Here is a 25,728-nt window from a genome sequence, read left to right on the forward strand (position 1 = left end):
CATTTTGGGTCTCCACAGATGCCTTTTCACATTTATAAGCAAGGATTCTTGTCACATCTGTCTCTTCAGTTTTTAGCATTCCAAACTCTGACTGCTCCCATTAACAATCCAGTTTTCTGAAACAAAAGGCTCATTCTCTCATTTTTCATGCATGTTTTAATTTCTGTTAGATTAAATGAAAACTTTTCTTTGTGAGGGAAGGACATATGAGTATTCATTGAAATGAGAAACGATACAATGCGATTATGTAGATTAATGTTGTTAGTTATTCATAGATCTTGAGGAAGGAGGAGGGATTGCCTATTAAAATAAAAAATAGTTGAAACTATGAAACTGAGGACTGAGACAGCAGTTGGTTTAGGGGACTTAATCTGAGGACAGCCGCTAAGGAATTAAGAGAAACAATGAGAATCCTTCCAAGTAATAGTACATCACTGAAATTTCAAATCATAACATTTGAGGATGTCATGCATTTACACACATATTTTTGTTTAGTTGTAGCAACATTTTGCAATCTGGGAAGAAAATCAGAGCAACGCACTGATAGTCATAATCAAGGAATTTAGATTTATCAACAATGTGAATGAGCATGCAATCAAGTCTGAGAACAAGGTCTACTGTAGCCAAGAAGACGTTGAAATATTGAGTGATGTAAGAAGTAATGGACAAATTTCTTAATACAAAGAAAGTGATGTTTGTGGAAACCTGGAGATTAGGACTTATGCAGATATTTTCTACAGAAGTTTAGGCAGCAGAAATCAACTTGTCAAAACCACCCCACGACCATCAATATCATTTGCTTTGATTGAACCTTCTCAATTTTAGGCACTTTGAATAGGAAACAGACATATTTAGCAGGTACAAAGGACTTATGACAAAGGTAGGCAGAAACAAATTAAAACATTCGAATTTGAATACAACACTATGAGTATAATGTTTATGAAATGACAATGATTATGATAGAGCTAAGATGACATACAGAAGAATACTTATAGCACCAGAGTAATAAAGAACAATGTCAAGGACCTATGTTTCATCAATAAAGATATCTAGAAGTCAGTTTCACTTTTCTTCATCTCCTAACATATTCAATTAGCAAGGTTGATATTTGTATGCCTAAATATTTTATGACTATTATCTTCACTTGTTCAAGTTTTATAACTTGGTGTATATTTAAGTGTAATATTACTTTTTGAAAAGGTTCATTTTTTTAAAAAAGGAGATCAGATTAATGCTAATAATTTAAATTTTGAATACTAACATAATAAATCTTCTTTAATTTCCCTAGACTAAGTTAGGATCTCTTCTTTTTTCTTCTATTATATTGTATGCATGGCACGTTTTATATGCTTTATACATTATTTAGTATGTATATGTGCCTTTCCCTAGAACATATCCTCTTTAAAAGAAAAAAAATGCATTTGATAAACACACAAAGATGCATATGTGTATATATGCCAACAACACAGTTACCATTCTACTTCATATTTCATTTTCTAAGTGATGCTTTCTTAATGGTTTTAAGGCACACGGATCTTTATGTTGGCCTTTTTTTTTCTTTTAGTTACTTATAGCACCAAGAGATGCAGGGATTGAGATTCAAGGATCTGATTACAGGCATTCATTAATAATTTCAAAGTAATGTAAGTATTATGTAATATTATTATCACCTTAGAGACAGGGTTACATGTCATTGCTAATTTTATTACACATACTTAGACCAATTGCTATTAACACCCATGAAGGGGATGGAGTTCTTAAAATATTCTTGTATATTAATAAAGCAGAGAACATCGGGCAGAGGTATGAGTCATAATAACATTTAAGAGAGAAGAAGGTGAATATGAAGTTAAGTAAGAAAAAAATCAGAGTATTTGGTGACACAAAGGAAGAGTTATAATTTAAGTAGGAGAGGATTGTCAGATGTACAAAACATAGATGAGTCAAGCAAAATGAAGTTTGAATGCTGCTATTCAATTTAAGGTCATGTAAGTATTGGGACTTTAAGAGAGCTCCTTCAGTGACTGGTAGAGTTATAACCCTGATTGCAATGTGTTGTGTAATGGAAGGAAGATAATGAAAAGGAGAGGATATATTTAAGTGCGAAACCTGCCAAACAATGGTTCTGTAAAGAAGGGATAGAACAGGTAGTATCCCAAGCAGGAAATGTTTTGTCTGTTAACAAAGATATCAGTCTCTAAGTAAAGAATGGATAGATTTAAAGATTTGGAGATTGAATTTGTTACTGGTAACAATAAACATGTATCTTATTTCCTTGCTATGTATACCTTTATTTTGTACTCCTAATTGAAAATCTAGTAAAAGCCCAGGCTTCTGCTATTTCTTCTCTGTTAGTAGTTCATGGATTTAAAATTTATTATATGAAGTATGAGATTAGGTCCCATTCTCGGAGCTAAGAGATGACAGATTTGAGATATAGAGGAGTTTTGAAATAGTAATTTTGGAAATTTGAAGAAAATGATGACTAAGAAAAGAGAGAAATTGTGGAAGAATGTTGAGAGCCCAGTATGTACCTGCCCAGCTATGTGCTACTGTCTGGAAATGCCGAGTAACCTGGGTCAATTTTGAAAGGACTATCCATTATTGCTGGGAACATAGGGACTATAAGGGTCATTTCTATTGCTTATAACATAAGGCATAAAGATAGCACTTATGGTCACTTAATCCCTTATCATTGTCCCTAATGCAATTTTACACTTGAATGATCTTGAGAGAATAGCTGTTCTTTCCACTAGAGTATGATGCTTTCCTAATGAACACCTGTGCATGATATAATAAATGATTCATTGAATTGCCCACACCAGAAATCAAATTCTGATCTATGAGAACTATTTCACAATCAACCAACCTCTACTAAAATATGTATTGTTGCCTGTCTTGTGGAACTAAAATAAAACAGAAAGGAAAAGAAAAACTGACTTTTTTTAGTGAAGTAATAAGAACGAACTATACATGAATATGTAGTATGAGAAATATACTGCTATTTTGTGTGTCCCTTCTTTGGTTGTCATGGTGATCTAGGTAAAGGTTGATATGTAATTATACACAAATACTAGTATGTATATATGTTATGCATAGAAGAAGTAAAAGAAGTAAGAATGTCAAAATGTCATCAAGGTAGCCTTGGAAAGTAATGTAAGCCTTCTTCCCTTTAAGGAAATGGTTCTTAATTTTTAATTTACATAAGAATCACCTTTGGAGTATTTTAAAAATACAGAAAATTTGACTTCAGTTACTTGGGAGAAGAAGAAGATGAACCTGCATTTTAAATTATCACACCAGTTTATACTGATACTGTGGTACCGAAATTATACTTAGAGAAACAGAGTATCAAAGAGCAATTTAAAATATTTTATGGTAGTACATGCTTTATTATTTTATTTTCATGTTTTAAGTTATATAAGCTATATTAGAATAATGCATTAAGTCAGAAAATGTCACAGTAATTTCTTTCAATTCCATCCCAAATCACTTTCAAAGCCTTTCTTAGATAAACGGTGTTAATAATCATGCATATTGGGGCACCTGGGTGGCTCAGTCAGTTAAACGTTCAACTTTGGCTCAAGTCATGATCTCATGGTATGTGAGTTCAAGCCCCACATCAGGCTCTGCACTGACAGCTCAGAGCCTGGAACCTGCTTCAGGTTCTATGTCTCCCTCTCTCTCTGCCTCACCCCCATTCATGCTCTGTCTCTCTCTCCAAAATAAACATTAAAAAAAAGTTTTTAAAAAAATAATCTAATGTGTTTCTTTTAGTATTTCTATCTATACACACACACATACACACCAATTATATTTTACAAAAACTGACTATACTTATACACATTTATGCATGGTATCTATCGTGAGAAAACTGTAAACCTATGGCAATATATACAAATTGGGACAGGTGACCGACAGCTAAATGATTCCCCTAATAATAAAAATATGTGGAAATAGGCCAATGGAAGACAAATAAACAGTAAGATCTAGTAAATTTTATACTCACCACTGGCATTCAAGAGGAACAGCAAAAAGTAAGAGCGTAATCTGCAGCCTCTAACTTACTGGAAGTGAAAAGGGATAAAAAATTGATTGATAGGTTATCTGAAGTTTCAAGATGATGTCACTCTTATTGGACAAGGCACTGCACTGTTACATGCCAATTGAAAATAGTATTCAAAATGATCAAGACAGGTGCAAAAGAGAAAAGAAAGAGACTGTCCAGATAGACAAGAAGGTGGGTAATAATGAAGGACAGACAATCTCAAACAACATTGTTTGAACCAGCAATGAAAACAACAAAAGACATTTCTAGAGTTACAAAACTAGAATAGCTATTTAGGAAAGACTAATAATTTGATGCTAAAAGTATAGCAAAGGCTTATTGTATTTTAAATATCAAATAGAAAAAAATCATGGTTGAATTTTAGTATTAGTGGCAAGATACTTCTTTCTTGTTGTTTTCAAGAAGCTCTCTTTATTATTGACTTTCAAGTTTGGATGTTTCCAGCCATTATCTTTTCAAATACTCTGTCTTCTCTTTTTCTCATTCTTTTTATGAGACTCCCACAATATATACGTTGGTCAGCTTGATAATGGCCCACAGATCTCTTAATTGTTATTTCAATTTTTATACATAATTTTTTAACACTCCCCACATCTTCCTTTAGTTCTTTGAGCATCTTTAAGACAGTTGTGTTAAAGTCTTTGTAAAATAGATCTGCCTTCAAGTCCTTTTTATGGTTTTCCTTTTGAATGGGCCATACTTCCCTCTTTCTTTGTACACCCTGTGATTTTTTATTTAAAACTGGAGATTTAAATTTAATAATGTAATAATGAGGCAACTCTAAAAATCAGATTCTCCTTCTTTCCCAAGTTTTACTTATTATTATTATGCCTAACATCACCCTGAAAACTATGCACCCTGATGTTTATAGCAACATTATCTACAATAGCCAAATTATGAAAACTGTTCAAGTGGCCATTGATTGAAGAATGATCAAAATGTGACATAGATAAGTAGATAGATATACACACATATATATATGTACAATGAAATATTTCACAGTCATGAAAAAGAATGAAATATTGCCATTTGCAACAACATGGGTGGAGCTAGAGAATATTATGTTAAGTGAAATAAGTTAATCAGAGAAAGAAAACTATCATATGATTTCACTCATATGTGGAATTTAAGAAACAAGGCAAATGATCAAAGGGAAAAAGAGAGAGAGAGAGAGAGGTAAATGAATAAATAGACTTAATTAACTATAGAGAACAAATTGATGGTTACCAAAAAGTGAAGGGATGACTTAAATATGTGATCAGGATCAAGGAGTTCACTTGTGATGAGCACTAGGTAATCTATGGAAGTGCTGAATCACTATATTAGTACCCTTGAAACTAAAGTTTGATGTATTAACTGAAATTAACATTTAACTGAAATTTTAATAAAAACTTTTAAAAAATCAAAAACTCTGCATGTCACACTAAGACATCTATGCAAGTGAGTGACTATTAAAGATGGTCAATAACAACATTAAACAGAGGGAGAAAAGCATAACCTGGTAGAGCATAGAAATTTAAGGTAAAATAAGTTAAAAGAAATATAAATGGAGCAATTCATGAAACACAAGGTAACCAAGACAACATTAAGACAGAAACCAAAGAGAAAGGAATTCAAGTGGCTTGTACTCTTCAGATTGCTATTTTATTGAGGCAGAACTCATGTACTTGATGTAAGAAATTTGACCAAGCTTCTTCACATATCATTTGTCCACATTGTGAAGGGGGAAAAAAGAGGGCAAGAAAGGTGTTCTTTGCACTGGGACTAAGATCTTCTGATACTTCCGTTTTTGTATCATCAGAGTTTAAGGATTCCTAAACATCAACCCTTTCTAAATTCTAACCCTCATGACTACACATAACTGCACATCACCATCTTTCTTGGAGTCCCCAAAGCTGATATGATTGTGCCACTTTTCCCTGTGTATGCGGGTCTCTATAAGAGACCCATAATGTCAAGTGACTCATCATTTTCAACACTCTAATTCACATGAAGCTCTACAGCAACCCCTGACCGGTTTCTTTCTCCCAACCCCATCAGGTTCTGAAACCTTTCCACTCTGAAAACTATGGCCCATTATCATCCAAATTCTGTATAATTCCAAATCAGCTCTAAATGTTTATTTCAGTGAGTGGTTATAATTGAAATCAGCCTATCCATTGAGGCCACTGGTCTCCTGAATGTTCTTAAGTAAATGCTGTTTTCCTCCATAAATAAACTATTAACACTCCTAGACATCCATTCTTTTTTTCCACCATTTTTCTTAACTTTCACTAATTTCACTCATCTTATTTTATCACCTATTTACCATATTACTCCTGTCATCTGCCTAATTCTGGATATGTCACAATTTAGCTTTTATGTTATTAACACTCTCTATCACTATTTCTGCTGGATTTCTATACATAGTTGATCATTTTAATCTTATTTCTTTGAATTCCTCTTCTCTAATTATTTTACACAACATCTTTTATCAGCCACCCACTGTCTTGGTCTTACATAGAAATGATCAGTATCAATATGCATTCCTTATACCACCACCGACATTCTGATGACCATCTCCTACCATTTGAATAAAGCTCTCTAGTTCCCAAATCCCACACTCTTTGACACCCTTGATCTTCCAAACCATTAGCTGTCTCTTGATGCCTTCATTCTTCTTTTTTACAGATTGCATTAAGCTTTCAATGATTATGGTAATCCTGTTACTTCTATTGTCATGTTTCTTGACTTTCTCTCATGCCCCTATATTCTCATAAAAGGAGAATACTGGAAAAATCTAACTTTCTGAATATTACATATCTACATCAAGGCAGATACACATAACTGGAAATTTGTCAGTCCCAAAATATCTTAAATAGTCCTCACTTTAAATTTAGAAAAATAAATCTTGAGTGGATCTTATACAGCTACCTGACTATCATACTATATTTTATCATCCTTTCAACTTTCCATTCTTTCACATAACTGTTTATCAACATATCTATCCTTTGATCTTCCAAATCTATTCCCTTGTTCTCATTCTCAATTAACAACTTTGAAGTATAAGCTATAGGCAAATGGAGCTGTTACAAAAATAAGATAACACTACATATGTATGTACTGGAATGGCTAAAATCCAGAAAATAATCAACTGACAAAAAAACACTTTTACTTATTGGGCAGGGGGTAGTAAGAATTCTCATTTATTGTTGAAAGAAATGTAAAATGATATACCCATTTTGGAAGATGGTTTGGCTACAAGGCTTTTTGCTTACAAGGCTAAGCATAGTCTTACCATATTATCCATGAAGAGGATAAATTGAAAACATATGTCCACATGAAAACATGCATACAGATGTTTTATGGCAGCTTTACTCATAATTGCCCAAAAATGGAAGCAACCAAGATGTCTTTTAATAGGTGAGTGGATACACAAACTGTGGTGCATCCATATAATAATATTCAATGATTAAAAGAAATAGCCAATCAGCCCAAGAAAAGACAGGAAGGAAACTTCCAACTACATAAGCATGAATTTATTTAGTAAAAGAAAAAAAAAATATATATATATAGTAAAGAATCAGTGGTTGCCAGCAAGTAGGAGAAGGGGAAAAATGATAAATAGGTAAAAATCAGGAGACTTTAATAGCTAGGAAATAATTCCATATGATAATTGTGGATACATGACATTATGTATTTGTCAAAATCTATAGAAGGGACACCTGGGTGGTTCAGTCGGTTGAGTGTCTGACTCTTAATTTTGGCTCAGGTCATGATCTCATAATTCATGGTGGGCTCTGTGCTGACAGTGTGAAGCCTACTTGGGATTCTCTCTCCCTCTCTCTCTATCCCTCACCCCATATTGCACCCATACTGCAATAATAATAATGCACTTTCATCGCTTATATTATGTTGTGTTGTGTTGATCTTAGTTATTTTGCTACTTTACCATTCATTCCTTTTCAGTCTACACTACTGTTTCTTCTTTTTCCAGTTCTCTTCATCGTGGGAAGTTAAAATATCGACTCTAGAGTCTCTGTAGGCATTCTCTCACTTGGTAATCTGAAATGCTTTTGTAGCTCCAAATATCATCCATATTTTGCTAACTCCAACTTTTTATCTATAGAAAGACCTCTCATCTGAAAACCAGGCACCTAATCAACATCTCATTTGGATGCCTAATACTTTGCTCCTCAAAGTCTGGTATAAGTATGAGTGGTGTCAACCCTACTGGGGAGTATGTCAGAAATGCATTTTATAAAGCCCTGCTCTAATTCTACTGACATCTACATTTTACCAATATCACAAGATGATTTATGTATATGAAATTTGAGAAGTATTCTCTTACTGGATAACTAAATGTATTACTTAAAACCGAAGTCCAAATCTTTCACCTTCCATGGGTTAACCTACTGTATTCTTATTTTAGTTGAAGGAAAACCCTTGGTTACAATTGCCAGGGACAAAAATGTTCAAATCATTCATATCTTCTCTCTCTCTCTCTCTCTCTCTCTCTCTTTCTTTGACCTACTTTATTCAAGCCATTAGAAAATACTTGTGGCTCCTAAATCAAAATATATTCAAAATTTCTTCTCTCACCTCCTTTATAGCCTTCACTCTGTTCAGTCTAGAGCCCCTAAAATTTCTTCCTGGAATTATCAACCACATTAAAGAGTCCCCTTTTTGCCTTTTTACACTATTTTCAAAATAAAAATGCAATTCCATTTAAGACATAAATTAAATCACTCTACCCTTCTGTCCAGAATCCTCAAGTGCCTGTTCATGTTATTCCTATACTCATCTTCCATTATGATTATACCTAGACTTGAACTTTGCCCTAAACTTTTTCTACAATAACTGAGGCCCAATCTCAACAAGCTTCCCTGTTCTTTGTTTTCTACTCCTGACATTTCATTTTCTTAAGTTATTGGTGTTGGATCTTCCCATTGCCTGAAATCCTATAGCTCCATATCACCACTTGGTACACTCCCTCACTTCCTTCAATCTTTTGTTCAAATGTCTTTTGCTCAGTGAGACCTACTCTGGTAATCCTACATAATTTATACTTTCCTGAATTTAGGATGGCTGATACTTACGGTTGTCTGCTTCCAAAAGTCAGCTTCATTAGTAAAAGAAAACAACAACAACAAAAAACAAAAACAAAAAACTTGTCTGTTGTCTTTATGAATCTATTTAAAGTACATATTAACAGTGACAGGGATATAGAAAGCCATTAACATTTGTTGAATAACGAAAGCTTAAAAAAGTAGATGTTAGTCAAATGTGGATTTGGACAGAGAAGTTTGAGTGAATTTATGAAGTTAAAGACTAGGACTCATATTTTGTTAGATATAACTGAGAAGGAAAGTGAGCGATAGTCAACTTGGTCAGGTGCTTAGTACAATTTACCATAGTTAGTATTTGTTCTTTGTCCCCATTACATTTATAATCCATTATTTATTTAATAGCACAATGTTTTTGCTTTGCAAAAGTCACCTCTCTTACATTCTCGCAAATCTTTGTCTCATTCCAGTTCTATAGCTTGTCTCCAAGCATAACCTACACCTATGACCAGGCCACAGGTTCACATAGGGGCAAATAGTAGATCAGAGTCAATACACGAGACTGAGCAAAGTTTTTTATTTTATTATTTTATTGTATTATTTTACTTTATTTTTAAATTTTTATTTTTTTAAATATTTATATTTAAGAGAGAGATAGACACAGGGTGTAAGCAGGGGAGGGTCAGAAAGAGACAGAAACAGAATATGAAGCAGGATCCAGGCTCTGAACTGTCAGCACAGAGCCCAGTGTGAGGCTTGAACTCATGAGTAGTGAGGTCATGATCTGAGCTAAAGTCAGACACTTAACCACCAAGCACCTCTATTTCTTTTTAGTTTATTTGTTTATTTTGAGAGAGAGAGAGCACACACACACAAGTGGGGGAGAGACAATGAGAGAGGGAGAGAGAATCCCAAGCAGGTTCCATTCAGTGTGGAACCCTCCACAAGACTTGATGTCATAACTGGGTGATAATGACCTGAGCTGATATCAGGGGTTAGACCCTTTACCTGACTGAACCATCAGGTGCTCTGAACTACATTGGAATTTTAAAGACAGAGATGCATATTGTATTCCTCAATCATGGTGGTTAAGGACATGAGATCTATAGCTCTAATAACCAGTTACCATCATCTGGGAAACTGACTTGTAGGAAAGATGGAAGCAAAGGCACTTGAAATTTCCTATAAAGCCACGCCTAAAATAGAGCCTACATCTATTTTTAAGGTGCATGAGATAAATTTTTTGAAATTTTTGTTTAAAACTATTTGGTGTAGGATTGTTGTTCTTGTAACAAAGATTCTTAATTTTGATATCGCTGTAATAAGAAGGAAAACCATTTAGGGAAGGTAGAGGGAATATGTGTTCTAGGGTTTTTTGTTTGTGGAATTAGTTTCATTTGTCTCCTGAGAGTAGAACATAGCTGAGACTCTTTAGGCAGTGAAAATGAGAAAAGGGAAAGAGAAACTTTGAACGTATAGAAGATACGGGATTCTTAACATAGTTGAATATACAAGAGAGCAAATAGAAAGAATGGAAAGGAAGGGGCTTATAGTAAAGATATCACTCTAATCTGAATCATTCATATCCTTTTTGGCCCTATTTTTATTATGAATATTTCAAGCTCATTGAACAGAATCCATACCAACCTATTGAGTTGTGTGTAGTGCCAGGCATATTTTCTATGCTCAATAAATGTTAAATCATAATATCACTGAAGACATGTAATAAGGAAAAAGATCCTATCTAGAAGGAAAAGTAAGAATTAGTAGTACTATAAATTAACTCCTTCTTTTGAACAATTCCACATTATTTTCCACTTTTCTTGTTAGGTAAATAACATCTTCATTCGTCAAGTATATATTCAATGTGAGGAAGTCACTCTTCTAAGAAGCAGGATACTATATATATATGTCTCTAAAATCAAAGAAATTAAACATAAAATGCCATTCACATTTCAATGGACTAGTGAATAATGCATTCATAAGTGTAGACAGATGTTGAATTACATAGTTATTTAGGGTAGAAACAATAACACTTTTGCCTGGAGTGCTAAAAAATGGATTTTTGGAATAAGCAAAATTTAAGCTGGCTAGAGCTTGAAGGGTAGGGTAGAATTTGGAGAAGGAAAAATATGAGGAAAGAAGTAGTTTTACGTAAAAGGGTAATGGTGTGAAAAAAGAATAGTAGTGGAAAATGCAATAAAAACTTTATGTATAAAGAAGCATAGTTTCACTGAAGTATATTCTCTCTGTAGGAGACAAATGGAAGGTAACCCAGGGAAGATGGTATCTTCTAGGGCCCTGAATTCAATGTTGTGGGATTAACATTTTCTTTCACACAAAGAGTCCATTAAAATTTTTGAGGGAAAGCTATAAAGGAAATGTAGTTTAAGAAATTAAAAAATGAGGTTGCTTCATCCATAAAAAAAGAATTAAATGGCATTTGCAAAGACATAGATGGGTGGAGCTAGAGAGAATAATGCTAAGTGAAATAAGTCAAAGAAAAACAAATACCATGTGATTTCACTAATATGTGAAATGTAAGAAACAAAACAAACAAGCAAAGGAAAAGTGAAGAGAGAGAGAGACAAAGAAACAGATTCTTAACTATAGAGAACAAACTGATGGTTACCAGAGAGAAGGTGAATGGATGGTGAAATAGTTGAGGGGGATTGCACTTGTGATGGGCACAGGGTGATGTATGGAAGTGTTGAATCATTACATTGTACACCTGAAACTAATTAACACTGTATGTTTATAAAAAAAAATTAAAAGCAAATGAAAAATGTCTGAAAAATAAAGCTAGTTGTTAATTTCAGGATAAATGGGAGAGGTATAGATTAGATGCAATGAAAGAAACTCCAGCCAGGGAACTAATCCGGACATAAAGAAATAGGATTAAAATAAACTGCAGATTTGGTGAGAATTAAAAGACACTGAAGATTTGGAGACATTTAGCAAACAAATGTGGAGGATAAGGGACTGTGAAGTTGGTGATTTTTTTTAGTTGGGTGTGTGGGGAAGGGACAGGAAAATGGAGATGACCTTTAAAAAATGATGATCCTCCATCCAGATGGCCAACAGACACATGAAATGATGCTCAACGTCACTCATCATCAGAGAAATACAAATCCAAACCACACTGAGATACCACCTCATGCCGGTCAGAGTGGCTAAAATGAACAAATCAGGAGATTTTAGATGCTGGCAAAGATGTGGAGAAACCAGCACCCTCCTACACTATTGGTGGAAATGTAAACTGGTGCAACCCCTCTGGAAAACAGTGTAGAAGTTACTAAAAAATTTAACAGTAGAACTCCCCTATGACCCATCAGTAACACTGCTAGGAATTTACCCAAGGGATACAGGAATGCTGATGCATAGGGGCATATGTGCCCCAGTGTTCATAGCAGCACTTTCAACAATAGCCAAATCATGGAAAGAGCCTAAATGTCCTCATGAACTGAGGAATGGATCAAGAAGATGTGGTTTATATACACAGTGGAATACTACGTGGCAAAGAGAAAGAACAAAATCTGTCCATGTGTAACAACATGGATGGAACCTGAGGGTGTTATGCTAAGTGAAATAAGTCAGGTAGAGAAAGACGGATACCATATGTTTTCACTCATATGTGGAACAGGAGAAACTTAACAGAGGACTATAGGGGAGGGGAAGGGGGAAAAATAGTTGGAGAGAGGGAGGGAGGCAAACCAAAAAAGACTCTTAAATACTGAGAACAAACTGAGGGCTGATGGAGATGGGGGAGAGAGGGGGAAATGGGTGATGGGCATGGAGGCGGGCACTTGTCAGGATGAGTATATACATATATATATATATACATGTATATATATAACAATTAAGAGGACAGATTCTTTTAAAGAAATGTTTGGACTAAGGCTTAAAAAAAACACATATCTATGATTTTGATACTTAGGAGATCAGTTTCATATTCAGGTGGGCTTATTTACATACTAGGAAAGAGAAGTGGGAACATACTAAATCATCTCTGCAGTTTTTAGCACAATAATGAAATACACTAAACTTTTTAAAGCCAATTTGTATATTTAAAAAATAAACAATTGTCATGTTTACATGACAATTCTGTGACATGAATTTAAAAAACAACCTGTTTACATGACAATTCAATTTTTCTCATTAAATTGAGAAAAAAGGAATTTATATCATATCACTTAAAAATTAATCAATTTTGATCAATAACCTCTGAGGAGAATGGGCTAAATCATAGCTGTAATATAAAACATTAGGTTTCAGGAGTATCTGGGTGACTCAGGTGGTGTGACGTCCTACTCTGGGTTTTGGCTGAGGCCATGATCTCACAGTTTCTGGATTTGAGCCACACATCGAGCTCTGTGCTGAGAGTATAGAGCCTGTTGGGAGCCATTCTGAGCCCACTAGTCGAGAAAACTCCTGGTGAGGTTAAAGCAAGTTTGCACAGTCTCTTGCCAATCAGATGATGGCCGATATCCAACCCCACTCAATTATTTCTGCTTGAGCACTGACCCCTAGGGTACCTTGTTGATCAATATCAGGAGTGAATTGTCCCCTTATTCTGGCCCTGGTATGATGATTGCACCTTGTGAAGGAACTTATGGTGGGAACTTCTTCTTTTGATTATGGGAACAGACATCGTGTCTCCAGAAGGTCCTGTTTCCCTCCATACTTTCCCTTGAGCTATGAACAGGCTAATGACCCTTACTCATGAAAGATTGACCTTTACATGTACAATTCTGTTTCTACTGTTGCATTAGTCCAAGATGTTCATACAGCTCAACATGTAAATCAGCTAACCAAAAATGTCTCTCATGCCCTAGCTATTCAAGAAATCATAAAACTAGACACAAAGGTAAATGCCTTCGAAGAGGCTATTCTATGTATTGGAAATGAGCTAAACTCTTTAAAGGTATGGTTAGCTCTCTGGTGCCATAAAGCATATAACTGGAAAATCCAGTCTTGCCCAGAGACAAAGAGCCTAACTTAGAGAGAAGGAACAGATAAGGACAGAAGATAAGTTAGTACATACGCCTTTGCTAACTGAAGGTGTATAGCAGCCCCTTCCCTAAGGCCTGCATTCCACAAACACCTTCCCTTACCCTGGCAGCTGTGACGAGGATGGATAAGAGTATCTACAAACTTATGACTTAATCTTAGTGTTATTAAAATGTGAACACCCTGTTATTTTCTTAGTTACTCAACCTCACTATAATTGGAGCAGTTCTGCAAGAAAACTTCTGTAAAACATGTTTCTGTACATTTTCCAAAAACATCTTATCACAGAGAACTATCCATTGTGAAAATTCCATTTTCTGATGCTATGTTAACATTTGACCTATAAAAAAAGACACCAAAACTGACAGGACAGAGATGCCTGCCTGGTGATCAGAAAGGATCTTGGGCTGTCTCACTCCCTCCCTCACCAACACTGTCCATCCTTCAGGGATCCCTGGACCTGCCGGAGCCGGCCTCCGGCAAGAGCCCCCTTGGGATTCTCTCTCTCCCTCTCGCTTTCCCCCTTCCCCCTCATGCTCGCTCGCTCACTCGCTCTCTCTTTCTTGCTCTCAAAATAAATAAATAAACTTTAAAAAATATTTGGTTTTAATAAAAGTGATTACAACCCGGAAATAAATATCGCACTTGGTTTGTTATCATAGAGAAAAATAAAGAAAAGTTCTTCCTTAATTGGGACTGAATAATATTAAAGATTTATATGACTATTGTAGACAGGGCCTGGAGCAATATTTTGCTACTAGGTTAAAATTAAATTATACTGGAGGCAATAGAATGTTTAACAAATTGAACAAAACAATATGATGTTCTTTGGTCTCTGTGGTCACCTACTAATAAACATCAAACATTTCATGAACGACTTTTCTATAAGCATTTTCTTTTAAATTTTATTCAGAACAGCTGTATTCTGAAGTGAACTCTGGTGTGGGTTCTATGTCATAAAAAAAGAATTTCATCAGTGATAGAAATTCACTAAAATGAATGATACCATATAACAATATAAATATTTCTACCTTCGAAGAGTTTACCATTCAAGCAAATTAAATGTACATTTTTACTTATACTTACATTTATTTTTCTATTTTTTCCTAATATTATTTTGATTCAAATCTGTGAACTACAAACCAACTTTTTTTTTTGGTTAGTAACAAAAAATAACAGAGAGGGGGTAAGGTTGATCTTTACCTCCCCTTCTTCCAGCTGTGTGATTTCGAAATATACCATACTTGGTCTTTTCAATTACTTTAGAAAAGGGTAAATCTAATATTTATAGGGTTAAAACTAGCTTCAGATAATTTCCAGATGTAGTTATTTAGTAATTATGACAGAATTTTTGCATATAAAATGCCTCAATAAATTTTCTTATTATATCCATATCAAAATTAGCAAATTTTAAAAATAAAAATATTTCATAATTATAAATGTGAAATATAACCCAAAGACTAAATCTATGAGGACTACACCTGAAATTAGTGATATTCCTTTAGGAGACATATGTATTTAATAACTAGATTCAAAAGAGAGTGATTTTGATTTAAATTAATTTTTCTTATTAAAATCTTATTTTACGTGCAAATACTTTGATATATAGTATAGTAAATATACTAATGTATAACATTTATATTATATTTTATAGAGAGTATTATGTTTACTGTTTAGTTATGTTTATGTTTAGTGTTAGTTTTAATCCATTTGTTCACTTTGAGACATGTACATCAGATACAATATAAATCTTTCCTTTTTTAATGAACATAAGAAAACACATAATATTTAACTTAAAAATTAAGAGAGTGTATGAGGCACCTGGGTGGATCAGTCAGTTAAGCTTTTGGCTTCGGCCCAGGTCATGATCTCATGATTTATGGGTTCGAGGTCTGTGCTGGGCTCAGTGCTGACAGCTCAGAGCCTGGAGCCTGCCTCTAATTCTGTGTCTCCCTCTCTCTCTGCCCCTCCCCTGCTTGCACTATCTCTCTCTCTCAAAAATAAAATAAAATAAAACATTGAAAATTTTAAAAGAATAAGAAAATATTATAACTTTCCAATGTAATATTTCTAGTTAAAACTCCCTCACTAGAATCAGAATTTAGTTTTATTTCAAGTAATTTTTTTAGACTATGAAGTCTAAAAAATTAGGTACTAGATAATTTATTCTCACCTCAATTGTTAAATATACACCACTCACTCATTAGTATGAGACACTGATGTTCTAGAAATAGCCATTTTGACAACTGAATAACAGAAGTGCTGTGTTTGTATATATACTCACATCTTCCATGTTCACCTCCATCCTTTACCCTTCTCTGTCCCCTTAGAAGATGGCGTTTATGTGCTAAAACACTCCTTTCCCCTGCCTTCGGTTCAGTTTCAGTGGGGCCAGTAAAAGCCGGCAGCCAGGATTTGGTGGGGAGAGAAGAAGGTATCTGACACATTAAGTGAATATTAAGAAAAATGTTAGCCTTCTCATTCAGTTCTTTTTTCATTTTATTTTATTTTGAATTTTTTTTCTGAAGGCTTCTTATCGCCTGTACTGCTTTCTTTATAACAAAGTTTTCAGTTCCACGTCAGTTTCGCTGGGGCACATTCCCTTCCACATGAGATGAGGCTGATTTTGATTTATGGTACACTCTCCCATTCTTAGTGATGGAGAAAATTAGCATAGTCAAGATGGATATTTTCTCAGCATGAGATACCATTTTGCATATTGCTATTCCATTTTTATACAAAAAGCCTCTGCAGAGTTGCTTTAATTTTTATAAACAGAGAAAAGGCTGAGGAACCCTTTTACAATTCAGCCTTGGAACCGTTAGACATTACTTTAAAACAAGTCATCTTCACAACCACACGAAACTTTTAGCAACTTATATGCTGTACTGTGAAATGTGACATAAACGTGAACACTATATTCTCATAGTTCTGAAGATGATTAAATGTCATAATATATGTGATGCCTTTGAAACAGTTTCAGGCATATAATATGTGCTATATAAAATGTTTCCTATAATTCTTAATAGAGCACACTCTAAATATTTAAATGTATATTATACCAACTATTTCTATAAACATAATTCAGTTAGCACTAAAAATTACAACTCCTATATTTGGTAATTTAAAACACATACTGTAAGTTATGAGTCAAAGAAGAAATCTCAACAGAAATAAAAAACCTTAGAACTAATGGATTAAGGAGCCACTATATATATATAAATGTTATGATACAGTAACCGTGTTAAGAGGAATTTGTAGCATTAAATTCTCATATTAGGAAAATGATAAGAAAGAAAATAAAATCTTAAATGTCAAACTTAGATACTTGCAAAATGACTCATAACATATATACATACTTATTAACTATGGATTCATTCCAAATATATTTATCAATACGTAATTTATACTAATATATAATGCACATCAATACAAGTAGAATTTGAGCTTACTAGTAAAATAGTATGATTCTCTTTTTTGCACTAATTGCAGAGTCCTTGCTATGATGACCAAATCTTTATTTTACTAGTCACATTTTCACCTTCTCCAATATTTTTAAAAAACTGACAGTAAAAGCCTTTCTTTTCTGCCTTAAGGTTATTATGCAGCTGCATTTTATGCGCTGTTTAAAATGGCATGAGTAATAAAAATCAGCAATTTATTGACAAAACAAATGACTACTGTATACACTGTAAGCAGAGTTAATAAAATGCTTTATTGATAGAATTTATTTATCCCATCTGAGTAAGGTGTAAGGGTAAAAATCTTTTCTTGAGGCCTGCCAATATTATAAAATTTACATCACTTGGGAGAAATCAAACACATTTAAATCACCTTCCAAACTGTCATCATGGCTTTTATGTCCTGGAAATAATTGGAATAAAATTATTGTAAGAGGGAAAAAAAAGATGAGTTACAAGGGGAAGTGTGTATAGCTAGGAGAGTTTAAACAAAGGTTTGCTTTGATTTTACATTTCTTATGAATTTTTATCCATTCATTCTCAAATTACCTATAGAGCCTGAATAAATGGAATTAGCCCTGTCAACATGAGGCTTATGAAGAGGTTCCAGAAAAGAGACACATACAGAAGACACTACAACTGTTTGTAATACAGTAATAATTACATGTATACACATGTACACACACGTATATGATATAGTGAATTTGGTAAGTTAACACATTTTAGGTCTGCCTCTGAAAATCATTGACTGCATTTAATAGACTTATTCAAAGTTAAAATTAGTTTAACAAATAAACCTGGTATTTTATTTTTATACAGATAGGCTTCTGTATTTTATTTTGGTGGTAATTTCAAAGATTACTCCTGAACAATTATATTTATATTTTATAATAAGATGATAAGGCCATAAAGAATTTTTTTTTCTTTTTGGAGGGAGAGAGAGGCAGAGGGAGAGAGAGAGAGAATCTTAAGTAGGCTCCACACCCAGCATGGAGCCCCATGTGGGGCTCAATCCTATGACTGCGAGATCATGATCTGAGCCAAAATCAAGAGTTGGACACATAACTGACTGAGCCACCCAGGTGCCCTATAAATACTTATTAATTTTTTCTACTGGAGTACCCCAAATGCAAAGCAGTATAATTATATAAGTTTTCCTTTTCTACAAGTCTGGGATCACAGCCATGAGGTCTGTTATTATTGTTTTTAGAATTGAATGTGCTTTATCTTAAATATACATGAAATATTTATGTTATATACAATATAGTCTTGTTTGGGAATAGGATAACATAATTTGATTTTGCTTATTTCTTGCCATATTTTTTGAGTAATATTTTATTCCATATTATTTCATAGTCTCTGAGTAAGTATCTGAGTACCAAATGACCCAATATGTTTATCCTTCAACACAGTATTCTAACATTGTGGAAATTTGACACATCATATGAATTGGATTGAATTTTACACACGATTAATTCTTCTGGTTCAGTTTGGCCTAATTGTTGCTTTCCTCTGTGGATATATAAGTGTTTTCTGATTCTAATTCCTATGTTTGTTCAGACTAAATCTTCACTGCAATATTTGTACTAGTATTTAATTTATTCTTTCCATCTGCTTCGTTTCTCTTCCACTTTGGTATCTAGCCTATACTTAATTCAGTATCTCTTTTTCTAACAATAACTTCAGAATTTATAAGCAACCACTGTGATATTTTGTCATATTCTTTTAACCCACCCTAAATAAGATGTCATAAAAATTATTCATCTTGAATAGTGTAACAGCTCTATTGCTATTATTTATCCCCAGTTTAATTCTTCCTTGTACCTCTTTATCAAAATCGTTGGAAGAAAGTCAATTGAGTTTGCTAAATAACTATTTGGTTCTATTGCATTCCTATAAGAACTTTTTCTCCAGAGTGGCATTAAAAGAACAATCAATAGCCTTTGCATAAATTATACATGCAGGTCTGCGATACACCAAATTTAATACTGACTCAGTCCACCTTTTCCACTTTGTTAAAAACGATACTGTGAAAAGTTTAGTGATCTCATTTTCCTAAAATGATAGTCTGACAGTAAATCAGTCTAGAAACAAACTTTTACATTGCATGTCTTATTCTTAGCTAAGCCATCTTAACCTCTGGGAATCCATTTCCTTTCTAAGTGCTCCCTTATCATTTGTCACAAGTAATTGAAAAATTATTTTCTGTTTAAACGTTGCAAGCTTTGTACTATAACTTTTAAAAAGTCTGACTTTTAAAATATTTTGAACAATTTTATTTCACATTTGCAAAAGTGTAGTGACAATCTCAAATTTTGATATGTTGTTGAAACTAGCAAGTTTAAATGAAATCGACAACCACTTCCAAGTCATTTATTATAATTGTTCACATCCGACAGTAGGCCTAGTTAGAGTGGTACGAGATGTCAACACCTTTTTCATTTATTTTCAGAACAATAAACACAGTTTTGAGAAAAGTCTTAAATATAACAGACTGTGAAGAAATCTAAGAGAACAACATAAGTTTTGGGAGCACTTCAAACATAATATAGCTTTCCTGTTTGTTTTGTTCTTTCGTTTTTCCCCAGTAATTTACATATTAAGAGCTGCTCCAATGGACTTTCTGCACTCAGAGTGTTCTATAGATACCGTGGTGGCTTTACCATTAACTGACATTTAGTATTATAACATTTAATTTTGGAAGAGGGTTTACTTTGAGAAGAAAAGCCAGGAAATTATTTTTCAAAGAATGTTAGCTTTAATTAATTTCTTTGAGTAGATTAAATCTTCTCCAAATCTTTTTTTATATCAATATTTCATATTACAGTTGTTACTCCCTATTTTCTTCCCTCCACTATTCTTTCTTTTGTACTTTCCCATCTTTTTCAGTATGTGTGTTGAGTGAACTATTCTTTCTTCTAGGAGAGGTGGTCTGATTGGATACAAAGATTGCAGAAAAATATTTTTATTCCTCCACTAAGAACTTATGAAAGATAGTTACTAATTTTGTCTTTTCTTTTTATTTTTAAGGTTTTTTTTTAAATTTTCGAGAGAGAGTGTGCATGTGGGGAAGGAGTAGAAAGAGAGGTAGGGGACAGAGGGTCCAAAGCATGCTCCATGCTGACAGCAGTGAGCCTGATGAAGAGCTTGAACTTGCAAACCACGAGATCATGAACTTAACCAAAGTCTGATGCTGAACTGACTGAGCCACCCAGATGCTCCACTAATATTGTCTTTTCTAATCATGACAAACAACAATCCAAAATTGTGCTTATTAAATAGCTTAACCTATATGCTCTCTTGACTATAACATCTTGGATGAAGTAGTAGTCATTATGAACATTTCCTCACTCTCATTCTCAAACACACACGGCACACCAGCCCTAAGGCATATATGTTTGTATACTTGTGTACATGTATTTGTCATCCTGCTCTGACTTGGATTATTTTGTTTTGAATCTGGAAAGAGTTAAGGATAACATAAACAGAATAGTCCAAACAGGCACTCAATAAAGATTAAAGATATTCAAGAAAAAAATAGGTGTAATGGAGATGAGTGTTAAAGCAACTGGAGGAAAAAGAATAGGTATATTGTGGTTTGTGATTTCATAGCGGAAGCATTATGTGATGATGATGAGCATAAGTTAATTCCATCATTCTAGAAAGCTAAAAAGGTAGAAATGAGGACCATTGCTTTTGAGAAAATTATTACATTCTGGTGTTGATGAAGGCATCTAATATTTGATTTATTCAATGTTTAAAATCTCTTTTGAGGTAGATTTGCACCGTGTCAGTTTAGAAAATCACATTTCCCAGAATTCTCTAGGTTATCATGGGGAGTAGTTCAAGAAGGACATTTTGTGTAAGAATTTCAGGACTAAGGGATGCAGTAGCTGTCTTGATTTGCCCTGGAAGGTGTATACAAGGCATGAGGCTCTTTGCAGCTCAAACACAATGTCATTTTCTGCGGGCTCATGTGGTTTTTGTGGGCAGCAACAGGGTCCACAGCAGCTCCATCTCCGGAATCCTCTGCTTCAATTTCTTGAATCCTGTTCTGTAAGGCCCCAAGTCTAAACCAAACTGACTCCATGACAGGTTTTAAGTTTCCCCTCTAAACTAGAAGGCCTAAGTTTCAGCTTCCCCGAAACTATCAGGCAGTTACACATTACCCAAGGCATGAGAAACCACCCTTGCAACACCCAATCATGAAAGGCCAGCGACCACCCTCCACATTACTAAGGAAGAGGCCTGGAGATAGAAACTATACATAGGACCCTGCTACCTAATGTTAAAGTTAACCGTTAGTCGCCGAACAAGACCCTAGGCTAGCTCTGTGATTGGTCGAATTTAAAGGTACTCTAAATGTTGTAATTGGATCCCGCCAAAAGTAAAGAATACTCTAGACAATGTGTATGGTTAAACCCGCTGTCAATAATGTTGAATAATTATGATTGGATCACTGTTCCCATGCCACAACTTCTGTAACTTCTCTGTCACAAACCCCATAAAAACCCTACTCTGACTTTGCTCGGGGCTCTCAGCAAGGATCCACTGCGTTGGTGAGGTCTGGGAGCCCGAGCTCGAGCCCGTAATAAAGCCCTTTGCCTTTGCATGCGTGACTCGGTCTCCCCAGTGGTCTCTGGTCGTTGAGGATACTGCGATCTGGGTATAACAGTTCTAGCTTCGTGATGAAGGGCTCCATGCTGTGCTGAAGGATATTCCATAGGAAGTAGGAGGCTTGGCAGCAGGGAAAGATTCAGATTTAATCCCCTAATGTGGGTTCCACTCTTACGGGTTGCCATTTTCTTCTTGTTTTCCACATTTATATCCATGTTTCCTTATAAGTTGTGGGCCCTGAACTGAAGCAGTAGCCTTACAAAAACTGTGTATTTAGTCCTATGATTGAGCTGGAAAAATTCAATGTCATAAGTCTTACATATTTATTCCTTCATGTATACAATTTGTCTCCAGGATTACAATCCCTAAGATCCCAAATAAATGCTTTTGTTTGTTTTTTAGCATCATTGTCTTTGTGGTCAACAAGTGCCACTTCAAAATTCAATGTTAGAAATTTTAGCTTTCTAGCTCTACTTTTTTTTTTCCTGATTATTTAATTGCTTAACACTTGATAATTTAGCTCACAGCATTTTGTTCTGTTGTCCTCTATTACTCCCAGTTATCCATTTATGTTGCATATCTAAGAAGAATCTACACAGTTTGTGCTATTTCTACATAATCTCATTTCCGAATTGTTTCTATACAACGACTTTGTCGTCATTGATTTCCTTTGATGTTGCCACAATAATCCAGTGTTTTCAACTCTGTTGGTCTACATCTCACATTTAAAATGTTTTTTGATGACACTTATATTCTTGCTCATGCACTATTTCTGAAATTTTATTATCTTCTCTTTTCATCTCTTCTTCTATGAACTCTTGTTAATTAATCTATTCATGTATGTGTTAAAGCTGCAAACAAAGGTAAAAACTACCTTAAAAAATAACAAGTGCAGTTTACCACTGGTTATTTTTTAAGCCGATAGTGTAACTGGCTGTAGATAATGCAAGAAGGCACAGCAACAGTATTCACAGCAAAACAACCCGATGGGATGTTTAATCCAAATGTTTACACTTAAGTTTTCCTACCCCATCCTATGCCTGTCCCCACCCTCCATTGCAAACAGCAAGTCATTAACATTACTCTAGATAAATTTGTTACAGGCATCAAGGCAATAATATATGCATTCAATTCTTGTTAAGATATCAGACCCCCAGAACACCTTTTGCATGCAACCAAAGGAAATTTTTATCAGGATGTTTTATCTTTCCAACCACTCGTGAAAAGCTAGTTACACACGAGTAGAGAGAAACTTTCTTAGAAATAAATGGAACAATCAAAAGAGATGCTTGATGCGGCTATTTTAAAAAGGAGTCATTGGAAAGACTGTCTCCATGCCTCTGAGTAAAGGAAATTTCAGTGTGAGAAATTGGCAGTGGTACTATGACTGCTATAAATATTGTTTCCACCTTAACTTGTGTTGAGTTATTAACATGAGAAAGGCAGAATGCTATATAATTTACAAGTGTTCCCTCTTTTAATATGGGTAAAACCTAAATGAACTCTAAGAGTAGCAAACTAAATGCAGTAAAATTCTATTAGAATAATCAGTAAAATGGTAGCTAAAGGCAGGAATAAAATAACTCAGGTTTTCTAAATATGTTTACCAAATTTTGTAATTCATTTTCAAACTTTTCTTGGATGTTGCTTTTTTTCTGTATTCTTATTTATTTATTTTTAAACAACTGATAATTTATTAAAAGGTTGACTGTAGAATCTGCAATGGTGACTTCAACCTCTATTCCTGGCTCAATACTGGTGGAAGTAATTTACTTAACAATCTCAAAAGAATTGTGCAAATCAATGAGTCCTTGCGGATCCTCTTTTGAAAACGGTCCTTTGAAACTTTACCACAAGAAGTCCTCGCCCTAAGGAGATTCTGAGTCTTGTGAGGCAACTGAACTAGTCCTGTAGTTTTGATATTCTTTTCCTTTGAGCCTCTGAGCAAGGGGGCACATATCTTCTCCCAGAATTTTACGTTAGGGAGGGTTAGAGTAATCCTAATTTGGTCGTCACCACCTCTAGTTCCATGGTTGTCTTCTCAGTGTCTTTAAAACCCATGGCCGTGGGTGAGTTCCTGATCAATGTGTTCTTGGAGGAGAGGAAACCATGGGGGTCAGAAGCGCGAGTGGGGCATCCAGAGCTTCACTGTGACTGCAACCAGGTCTTTCTCAAAAAGCTTTTGGTCATTTTTACATGAGTTATATTTTTCTTTTAGAAAATGAATAATTTCTTGGTACAGACCCCTAGTATTTATGGGAAGGAAACAATTAGTTAAATTGAATTATGTGCCTTTACTTTCACCCTGTATTTTTAAAAGCACTTTTGCTGCATATTTTTATGGCATTCATATGACAATGTATAGAATTAAGTGTGGGAAGTATTATTATTCCTATTTGACGTGGGAGATAAATTAGAGACAAAAATGTTTGATTGGTCCAAAGTCACACAGTAACTTTGTGATATATATAATAGCCTTTATTTGACACACAGGCACTTAGAAAGTTCTTTTAGAGGCATTTAACTAAACCTGTTTTCCATTTTCCTTTCATCCCATGGATGTAAGGAATTCTGACTTGAATTCTAAATTGAAAGGGACTTTTTCATGCTATGTGTTACTAACAACTAACAAATATTATATGCATAATATGGAAGTTTCATCAGATTAAAAAACATCAAAAAGACATTTTTATGGCTATAAATCAGCATTCTGAAAACCACTATTTTTAGAAATCTTTAAAAAAATTTTGTATTAGTATTTCACGCGAAATTTTGACAAAGCAGTGTGCTTCCTTATCTTTCAAGTGTATTTATTAAAGGGTGTAATAGAAAGAATCTCCTTTATAAATGTGTTCTTTGTGGTCACACAGATATGAGTGAATTTGACTTAAAATATGTTTTATAATACACTTTTTAATGTATTTATTATTGTTTATACTTGGGTTATGGCCCATCACTTACTAACCTAATTTTTCTCCATGAAAGAAGATTCTTAAATAATAAAAGAAAAATGAATGTCACTCTTTACTCTTCATGAATCCTAACACTTTGTTGTGTAGGAAAAATAAAGCATAGATAGGTATATGATACTTAATGTCTGTCTCTGGGAAGAAGTTAAGAAATACAGTGAAACCGTGGATTGTGAATAACTTGTTCATGTGCATGTTCTGCAAGACAAGCAAACATTTCTAATAAATTTTAACTTGGTAAAGAAGCCATGTCTTGCAATAGGAGTAGTAAGTGACACCAAATATCACATGATCACGTACTGAATCAATGGTTCTTGAAATTTGCTTTCATAAACAAGTGCTTTGAATTACAAGCATTTCTGGTTTGTATTATGTTCACACACCAAGGTTTTACTGTAAATGTATTCATCTACAAAAATAATAGCAATTGCAATCCACAGTACATGTATTGGTCAATGTTTAGTTTACGTTCATTTTTTTTTTCTTTCTTTCTTTTTTAAATGTTTTATTTATTTCTAGGAGAGAGAAAGAGAGACAGCGTGAGCAGGGGAGGGTCA

At 34.2% G+C, this 25,728-nt stretch overlaps 1 pseudogene; it reads right to left on the reverse strand.

Annotated features, from left to right (window-relative positions):
• Positions 1–23,869: 23,869 nt before the first annotated feature.
• LOC120225915 lies at positions 23,870–24,263 on the reverse strand (annotated as a pseudogene).
• Positions 24,264–25,728: the final 1,465 nt, after the last annotated feature.

This window comes from Hyaena hyaena, unplaced genomic scaffold (assembly GCF_003009895.1).
Source record: "Hyaena hyaena isolate Hyena2069 unplaced genomic scaffold, ASM300989v1 scaffold_1536, whole genome shotgun sequence".
NCBI lineage: Eukaryota > Metazoa > Chordata > Mammalia > Carnivora > Hyaenidae > Hyaena > Hyaena hyaena.